Genomic DNA, 10,437 nt, shown 5'->3' on the forward strand with positions numbered 1-10,437 from the left:
TATAGGTTAAAATCATGCAAATATCTCAATTATTACAACAAATTCTTTAATAAAATTAAAAATCCAATTATAATTTTTAAAAAATATTTGCAGCATAGGAATAGAAGGTGATGTCTTTAATTTCATACAGAAAATATTGTACATAATGGTGAGGTAATGTAAGCTTTCCTTTTTTGGAGCAGTTTTAGGTTCACAGAAAAACTGAGAGAAAAGTACAGAGATATCCCATATACCCCACATAACACATAGCTTTCCATACTATCAACATCTTCCACCAGAGTGGTACATTTGTTACAAATGATGAACATATGTTGACACATTGTCATTATCCAAAGTTAATAGTTTACGTTAGGATTCACTCTTGGTGTTTGGTGATTCATTCTACGGGTTTGGACAAATTTATAGTGATATAAATCACTATATATTACTGTATCATACAGAGTATTTCCAGTGCCCTAAAAATCCTCTATGTTCTGCCCATCCATCCTTCCTTCTCCTTTAACCCCTAGTAACCGCTGATCTTTTTAGTTTTTCTATAGTTTTTCCTTTTCCAGAAGGTCATAGAATTGGAATTATAAAGTATGTAGCTTTTCACATTGGCTTCTTTCACTTAGTAATAGGTGTTTAAGGTTCCTCCATGTCTTTTCGTGGCTTGAGAGCTCATTTCTTTTTAGTGCTGAATATTCCATTGTTTGGATACCAGTTTTTTATCCATTCACCCACTGAAGGACATCGTGTTTGCTTCCACATTTTGGCAATTATGGATAAAGCTGCTATAATCATCCATATGCAGGTTTTTGTGTGGACATAAGTTTTCAGCTCCTTTGGGTAAATGCCAAGGAGCACAACTGCTGAATAGTATGGTAAGAGTATGTTTAGTTTTGCAAGAATTTGCCAAACTGCCTTTCAAAGTGGCTGTACCATTTTGCATTCCCATAATCAATGGATGAGAGTTCTTATCAGTCCACATCCTCACAGCATTTCACGATGTCAGTGTTCCAAATTTTCACCAGTCACATAGGTGAATAGTGGCATCTCCTTGTTGCTTTAATTTGCATTTCCCTGATGATATCTGATGAGAAGAATCTTCCGTATGCTTATTTGCCTTCTGTGTTCTTCTTGGGTGAGGTGTCAGTTCAGGTCTTTGGCCCATTTTTTAATCAGGTTGGTTGTCTGCTTACTGTTGAGTTCTTTCTATATTTTGGATAACACTCCTTTATCAGATGTGTCTTTTGAAGATGTGTGCCTTTTTTCTTCCAACATTTTAAATATTTCATTCCATTCTCATCTTGCTTCCATGGTTTCTCAGAAGTCAGGTGTAATTCTCATCTTTGTTCCTCTATGAGTAAAGTGTATTCTCTCTTTGGCTCTTTCAGGATTTTTTCTTTATCTTTGATTTTCTGTAGTTTAAAAATGATATGCTTAGTGTCGTTTTGGTATTTATCTTGCTTGGTGTTCTCTGAGTTTCCTAGATCTGTGTTTTGGTGTCTGACATTAATTTGGGGGAATTCTAAGTTACTATTGTTTCAAATATTTCTTCCATTCTTTTCTGTTTTTCTTCTTCTAAGTATGTTATACCTTTAGTAGTTGTCCCACAGTATTTGGATATTCTGTTCTATTTTTTTCCTTTGTTCTCTTTGCTTTTCAGGTTTGGAGGTTTCTATTGACATATCCTCAAGCTCAGATAGTCTTTTCTCAGCCACGTCCTGTCTACTAGGAAGCCCATCAGAGGCATTCTTCATTTCTTTTACAGTGTTCTTGATCTCTATCATTTCTTTCTTTCTTAGGATTTCCATCTCTGCTTACATTGCCCATCTGTTCTTGTATGCTGTCTACTTTATCCATCAAAGCCCTTACCATAGTAATTGTAGTTGTTTTTAATTCCCATTCTGATGATGCCAGCATCCCTGATGTGTCTGGTTCCGACACTTGCTCTGTCTCTTCCAATTGTGTTTTCTGCCATTTGGTACACCTTTTTAGTATGACTTTCTTTTCTTGATAGCCCTCTACTGGGTAGAAGGAACTGCTGCAGACAGGCCTTTCGTGACGTGGTGGTGAGAGCCAGGGAGCAGAAGTGTTCCCTGGCCCTGTGATCAGGTCCTAGTCTTGTGGTGAGCCGGTTCCTCTGGACTGTGGAGCTCACAAGTGTTTCTCAGGGATTTTTCTCCCCCCTTAGGTGGGACAGGATGACTAGAAGGACTGGAATTGGGTATTTCCCTTCTCCCAGGTCAATTAGACTCTAATGAAACCCCAGAAGGTTAGGCTCGGGTTAAACAGGTTCTCCTGAGCCCGGGCCTTGTTAAGAAGAATAGAGGGTTCCTTCACCTTCCAAAATGGCTTCTTTCCTCCCCACTCCGTGCTGGAAACATGAGGCGATTTTTCTGGTACTTACTGTGAAAATCTGTTTGAGCTCCTGGACGTAACACTGCAAAAGCATGGTGTCCGCCTGTATGTGGTCCCCCTGGAGTTAACTCTCAGGTTTGTCCACGCTGAGCCTCCAGCAAGTCATCAGTTCTGGTCCAGGTTTTCCTACCACAGCACTGCTGCCCACAGAGATCTCTGTTCCCATCTGTTGTGACTCTCTGTATCCTCCTGTCTCTGCAATTTGAGGAGTAGTGGTTTGCCCTGTGACTTCACTTTTCTTACAGATCTAAGAAGACTCGTCGATTTTTCAGTTCGTTCAGCTTTTTGCTCGTTGTTAGGACAGAGATGACTTCTAAGTGCCTTACATGGGGACTGAATGTATATGATCCTTTCAAGATTGACAACAAGACAAAGATATCTGCGGCCATTGCCTCTATTCAACATCATATTGGTTGACCCAGTCAGTTAAATAAGGAAAGAGGAATAAATTAAAAGGACGAAAGTGATAAATTGGACTATGTTAAAATGAATAACTTTTGTGAATCAAAAAACCATTAAAGAGAGAAAGTGCAAATGGCAGAATGATAGAAAATGCATCCTTCTAACTAAAAGCTCATATCTGGAATATATTAAAAACTTCTGCAAACCAATATGAAAGAGAGATGACCACAGTCCAATTAGAGAAAAATGGGCAATAGACTTGAACAAGAAATTCAAAAAAGAGACATTGCAATGCCAGTAAACAGAAAAAAAAGGTTCTCAACCTCGTTAGTAATCAGGAAAATGGAAACTAAAGACAAAGTGCATTCTCATTGCATCCCTTGCAGAACGGCTGAAATGAAAACAACGGAGACTGTTACACACTGCCATGGGAATGTAAATTGGTCAACTATTTGGAAAATAATTTGGCATTGACTACCAAAGTGGAACATGCACACATCCTATCGCTCAACTCTTAAGTGGTCCCCGACATGTGCCTCAGGAGACGTGTGCCAGATGCTCACAGTAACATTATTCATGATAGACAAATAGTGAAAACAACTCAAGTGTCCAAAAAGAGTAAATGGATGCATACGTTGTGATATATTCATTCAACAAAATACTGAAACGCAGTGAAAATGAAGAACTGTAGAAACCATGGGGATTAGATGAACGACAATTCCAAAGGCAGAAGAGTCGTCCTCCATGACGTGCTGGCTGTGGTCACTGGCTATTTTCTTCTCTGGGGGCATTTGCCAAACCCTAGGCAGAGCCGAGAACAAAGCCTGATTCAAGCAGAGAAACTGCTCACAAGATGTCAACAGAGAGAAACCAGGAAGGTGTGGTGGTCTTGAGGGGCTCCTGCAACAGATTAAACATCAAAGGAGCCCAATTTTTGAGCACAGATTTTTTTAGGATATATCCAACTTGAATGTTTCTGTATTTTTACACTATGTTTTTCACTTGGCTGGATTCTGTTTGCCAGTATTTTGTTCAGGAGTTTTTGAATATGTGTTCTTGAACAAGATTGTCCTATAATTTTCTTTCTTTATAGTATCCTAGTCTGGCTTTAGTTTCAGAGTTTACTAGCCTCATAAAATGTGTTGAAGAGTGTTCACTCTTTTTCTACTCTCTGGAAAAGTTTTAAAGCATTGTAATTAACTCCTCCGTGAAGGTTTGATAGAACTCACCGTTAAAAGTGTCGGTGTCCAGTATTTTCCTGGTGAGGACATTTTTAACTCCTGCTTTACTGTTTGCATTGCCATGTGAATACTAAGGTTTCTTACTCTTGATTGAGTTTTGCCAAGTTATGTTTTCTAGGGAATTCTTTATTTTGTCTATGATTTTTTATTCATTGGCATAGATTTGTTCACAGAAATCTCTTACTATATTTTACATATCTGTCATTCCTCCAATGATAGCCTTTTTCTTGAACTTGCCTTTTTGTTACAGACATTTTCAAACACACACAAAAGCAGAGAGATTCGTGCAAACCGGAAGACTTAGTGACCTTTGAACTGCTCCTGTCTGTTCACTGTGACCTTTCTGTGTCTTTCTGTTTCTGAGTCTCCTCTTGGAGATCACACACACTAGACCTTTGTTTTAACCCAACCTGAGAACTTCTGCCTCCTAATGGAGAATTTAGCCTCTTTTTCCCCTTTCTTCCTTTGTAAATTAAAATTTTTTTTCTGCTTTATTTCCCAAACCCCCCCCGGTTCATAGTTGTATATCTTAGTTGCAGGTCCTTCTAGTTGCGTAAATTTAATTTTTTAATTCCATTTTTTGTACAGTTTTGAAAATTACATATGCTATTTATACTCATTTATTAACCTTAAGATTTCAACATGCAACTTATTTTAATATCTAAAATTTTTAAATATTTTAAACCTCCTGGAAAACACAAATATTCCATCTTTAACTCCTATCACCTCCCCCTCATCTTACATGTTAATTTTGCTAAATATTTATGGTCTATCTTAATTTAAATACCCACATCAAATATTGATATTTATACCATAATTTTTTTTCCTGATTTACCTCCATATCCCCAAGTTCTTTGTTCAACAGTCCTTCCTCAGGACTGAGGGAATCTCAGAATTCGCTCTTGGACAATTTACTTTCTTCTTCAAGAGTATCATATGTGTCAGCTCTAGTGAGAGAATCCACATCCTGTTTTAGTTTCCTGGAGCTGCAGTAACAAATTCCCACAAACTTGGTGACTTAAGAAAACAGAAATCAATTCTCTCCCAGTTGCAGACGCGGAAAGTCTGAAATCAAGGTGTTGGTGGGGTCACGCTCCCTTCAAAGGCAAAGGAGAGAATCCTTGCTCTCTTCCAGCTCCTGGTGGCTCCCGTCATTCCTTGCTTTGCGGCAAATTAGCTCATTCTCTGACTCCATCTTCACAAGGCCTTCTCTCCATGTGTGTCTTTTCCTCTCCTTATAAGGACACTAGTCATTGGATTTGAAGCCCACCTTAAGTCCAAGATAATTTTGTCTTGAGATCTTTATCTAATTACATCTGTAAAGACTGTTTCCAAGTAAGGTCACGTTCTGAGGTTCCAGGTGGACGTGAATTTCTGGGGACACTATTCAACCCTCCACACATACACACAAGTCACCCATTTGTACCCAACAAAGTGCACAATACAATGGCTTTTAGGATATTCAGAGCTGTGCAACCATCACCACAGTCAGTTAAAACATCTTCATCACCCCCAAAAGGAGCACTGCGTTCTTGAGCAAATCCTCTAAATTTCCCTTTAGCGAGTACCTAATGGCTGCAAATGGTTTCAGTTTTTTTATGTCTGAAAATGTCTTTATTTTGTATATATTCTTAAAAATTTAGCAAAAGTTACAATTCCAGATTGACATTTATTTTCCCTGAACAGTTTAAATAAATTGTTCCACCATTTCCTGGATCTGTTATTGTTGTTGAGAAGCCTGCTCTTAGTCTAATTGTCATTTCTTTACTGTAGTGTCTGTCCTTCTCTCTGTTTTTAAAATCTTCTCTTTACTTTTAGATTTCTGTAGTTCCACCATGACGCATCCAAGTGTGACTAGAATTTATTGTATTTATCAAATCTTTATATTTGTGTACGTCATCACATCTAAGAAACGATCAGCCATTATCTTTTCATATGTTGATCTTTTTCCATTCTTTCTCCTCTGCTTGTTGGGAGATGAACTTAGGGGGTGAATTAACTCTGGTCAGCTCAGCTGATTGCATGTTCAGGTCCCCTTCTTGGTGGAGGGCTTTTCTGGGGCAACACCGTGACTGCCAGTCAGCCCATCGCAGACACGCGCAGTGAGCCACAGGGAAGCTGTAGAGAAATGTGACGTCTTCCACACAAGGCCACTTCCGTGCCACTGAGGGGAGACTCAAAGCTTGCCCCGCTGGGAGCCGTGGGTACAGTGAAAGCCATCATTTCACATCAAAACCTGTGTTGTTATATCATAAATGAAGACAACTGTGTTAATTATAAAAGAGACCAGAAACCATTCCTAGGCCGTAGATAAATATTAGTGTTTGGCAACTGATCTCTATTGATTATTTCCCTAAATATCTCAGAGTCCAGGAGCTACAGAAATTGCATCAATCTTACTTTCTGTTTTCAAAGAAAACACACGATATTAGTTGAGCAGTTACTGTAGCCAACATCCCAGGCTATAATGCCAGTTAATTAGGGGTTTTGACAATACTTCTCTTTGAGTGAGCAAAACTCAAGCTTAGAATAGAACATTATCTTATTCATTATGCCAGAAATGAATTCCTAAAATAGATGATTAAACCACTACAAATCCAACTGTCTAGCTGGAAGTTATGTCTTTGTCATAAAGCTTACTCTGGATATTTGGAAACTGTAATTTGAAAAACAGAAATCAAATATGCCCGAGGGCAGCAGTCCATTTATCAGAACATTCCCACATACATACTTTCGTTTGCTCCCTCTACAGACTAAAAGATACTTACATACGCTTGGCAGAAGTTATTGCTGTATCAATGTGTGTTTTTTCTTCTGTATTTTTCCTTCCTCCTTTCCAAGAAGGTAGACAGGCTCTTCTTAATAGCCTTTCCTCGGTGTGGTGGATCTGCCAGGCCTGCCCACAGAAAGTCCCCACGCGGACTTAAACAGGAAACCTGGATAAGGAGAGGAAGTCGCCATGCCGGCGAAGCAGCAATTCCAAGGTCTGGAACGCAGAGTTTTGATCTGGTTCACGTGGAGGCTGAAGTAAGGCCTTTTATGGTAATGTGTTCTCTCCGGGTGCTGACGTGGCTGGAAATATAAGAGGCAGTGGGCCTACCTCCAGCCTGGGGAACATTTCCCTTTTCAGGGGCTGCCAAGACCACAGAGACTCAGATACAAGGGAGGCAGTGAGGAGCTGACCTGCACACTGTATCCTTGTTGTTGTGTGTTTATGCTCTGCTTTCTCTGCTGCAGGAGTAAACAGGGTCCAGGTGATAGTTCTCACCTATCCTCACGCCCGAGCCAGACGCTGTGGGGATACGTGTAGGGCCAGAAGCAGAAGCTGCTCAAGGTAATCTTTCACGGAAATCTATGCTCATCAGACACACCCTGCTGGTTCTCCTGGAGTGCCTTTGAAGGTACGAGTGAGTCTGTGTTGGGGGGATGGGAGATGGATTTGGGGGCCGCTTGGAAGGAGAGAAAGTCTGGAAGATCTACACCCTGCTCCCTGGCAAAGCCCAGGGTGAGGGGCAACCCCGCACAGGAGTTTCGTTCAGCACATGGCACCCAAGAGCAGAGCTGCTGAAATCGAGGGTCCATGGGGCTCGGGTCATGCGGATCTCAGCAGCACCCGCACAGACCAGAGCTTCGAGACCCTGCATTCATTTTCTAAGCAGCAGGCAAGGTTCCCGATTCCTGTGTCATCCTCGGAGCGAGAGCCGAAATCAGGATCAGGACTGTGTTTCTCAGCCACTTCTCAGTATGGAGAAACCAGATTAGGTTTAAGTTGATCTAAAGATAATAAAGTAATTCATTATTTCCTACAGATCTGACCATGTGGCTTAAGATTAATAATTACTGTATATGGTATATATTTACAATTTATCTTTCAAACTGACAAAATTTCAAAAATATTGTCTATCACTATCTTATAGAATACACACTCACTCCCAAAGGCATCTATATATATACACACACACACAAATGCACATACACACATATGCATGTGCACGTGCAGTGCACGTATACACATACACATAGGCACACGAACACAAGTGAACACACATCCCCACACACGCATGTCCATACCCATGTACATACACACAAATCACATGCACACATGTGCATAAACACCGTAAACACATACCCCCACACATGCACGTGCATCAGCACATGCACACGTGTACATACATGCACATACATGTGTCCATGCATGCACAAGTGGGTGCCTGCATAGACACATGTACATACATGCATGTATCTCGCTTATTCTGCTTCTCTTTCATATGTGTGTATACTACTCTTTGTATATTTTTCATTTTCCACGGTATCAGATTTAGTAGCATCTTCACCCTCGTGATTGTGACTTTCCGGCCTCATTTTACTTCTTTCTTCAAAATAGACGCTTTACAAACTCTCTGCAGATGCATTTCATCCACCCTGTCCTCCATGTCCCCCTCCTTCGCCGACCAAGAACCATCGATCACTGGCTCCACCGCCTTCGTCTTTGGCCGAGAGATAGTAAGCCAAAGACGAAGATGCTGTTTCCCCTGCTGCGTGATGTTTTTTTCTTTTGAAATGATACACTTTTTCTTTCCTGCTTTAAACTGTAAGTATTTAACCTGCCAGTTGAAAAGATACAGACTTCTTTCGCAAGAAGCTCAGCAGAGAAATGAAAGAAATGGAAATGTGTAGTTCATCGTAATAGCAAAAAGAGGGAGAAGATATTTTCAGTACAGGAGAGACATGAAAATTCCTCTCCTTGGACAGAAAGAAGTCAGAAGAGTGGGATGCACTGAATATGTGAGAAAGAAACGGATAATTAAAGAGCCGATTGCTACAGGAGGCAAGAGGGAGCGGCACCAAGGCTATCTTGGAAAAGAAGGGACCTCTTAGAAATAGAATGAAGAGGAAGAGACAGTTACTAAACACACAGACACCCTGACGCAAACTTGGAGGAAGACGATGGAGTTCACATCACTGGCCTCATCTTCTCCACGGGGTAGGAGATACTGCTCCTGGCTGAGAGTAAGACTGCAGCTTAGAGAGCGGAAAAGGTTTGAACTAACTGCTGTGGGAAATTGGAAGAAGTAACGATCACAACAACAACAATAACAATGGCACTGTTACACCACAATTGTCCTGTCTTCTGCACCTCCCATTAGCCCAGCCACTGTCCGATCCCTCCACGTCCTTCAGTTGTGTTCCCGCCTAGGGCTCTTGTTCTGTCCGCCCCGGGCCCAGGGGCCTCGTTCATCTTGGTCTTTCCATCCACTGGCTCCTCTATACTTTTTTCCCTCTTCCTTTTCTCCTCTATTCACAAAGCCAACCCCACTGTTTCCTTTTGTCTGCAAGAACTCCCTTCTTATTTTCTTGCTACATCTCACATTCAATTCTGCCTTCACTTCCCCCCCACGTCCATTCCAAAATCCACGTCACCTGCATCTACTCCTGAAGTGGAATCTACTGGGGTTTTCCCTTCCTTTCAAGCCCAGTGGCTTCTGTCTGTCCGTTCAGCAGCTGTGGCCCTCTCACTCGCCTCAGTTTACCTTCCACTTCATATTCTTAAGGACGGGCCAAGTCTTTCACCCTGCCTTCTCCTCCCGGGGTAAGCGTGAGCACGTACATAACTCGGCCCCTTTCCTCAAAGGTTACCGCAGTCCCACCCCTTAAAGAAGACACTGGACTATACCTCTCCTCCCTCCCAAGGGCTCCATACTTGACAACTAGGCAATTTCTTGAGCCACAGTAAAAGAACATTTAATCTTCAACTTTTTCTGCTCTAAAACGACATCTCTGTTGCTCTTCTGCCGTCGCCACAGTTACATTATTCGAACTGGTCTCCCACTTGTCCTGAGTCTAGTGATTTCTTTAAACAGGGCCTAGCAGCTCCTATATCCAACCTTTCCTCCTCAAGACAAAGAGCGCTCTTCACACTTGGCTGACAACGTGAATTGCCTCATCAGTCCTCTGGCACAGTGTAATTCCCTCATTCCTGAAACCAGAGTGGAAACATGAATCCAGGCTGCCGCCCCTGGTGCCTGCTGCCTGTGCTCTGCAGACTGCTCCTCAACGAGTCTGCAGCAGAGCGAAGACAGCCTCAGATTCCCTGACGCTCCTCTCCTCAAAAGGCGAGATCTACGTCTCCGTCCACTGAATCTGGGTAGGCTCTGTGACTGCTTTGACCAATTGCATATGGCGGCAGTGATGCTGCAGCACCTTCTGGGCCCAGCCCTTAGGAGACTGGCAGCTTCCACTTCTCTCTTGGAAGATTCACTCTTGGCACCCTGAGCCACTAGGTAAAAAGGCGATTGGCCTGATGGAGAGATCACATGGAAAGGCCTGAGGCCACACTGAGGAGATGACCCAACTGAACACAGTCTTCCAGCCATAGCTTCTAAGGCCGCAG

The 10,437-nt window shown here is 41.9% G+C and overlaps 1 long non-coding RNA gene across 1 annotated transcript; it reads right to left on the minus strand.

Moving 5' to 3' along the window:
• Nucleotides 1-1,492: 1,492 nt before the first annotated feature.
• Nucleotides 1,493-7,820, minus strand: LOC139076254 (uncharacterized). Its single transcript, XR_011527667.1, has 2 exons — nt 6,815-7,820; nt 1,493-6,282 (listed from the first exon to the last, which is right to left on the minus strand). It is a non-coding gene; the product is annotated as an uncharacterized lncRNA (long non-coding RNA).
• Nucleotides 7,821-10,437: the final 2,617 nt, after the last annotated feature.

Source organism: Equus przewalskii, chromosome 15, assembly GCF_037783145.1.
Source record: "Equus przewalskii isolate Varuska chromosome 15, EquPr2, whole genome shotgun sequence".
Classification (NCBI taxonomy): Eukaryota; Metazoa; Chordata; class Mammalia; order Perissodactyla; family Equidae; genus Equus; species Equus przewalskii.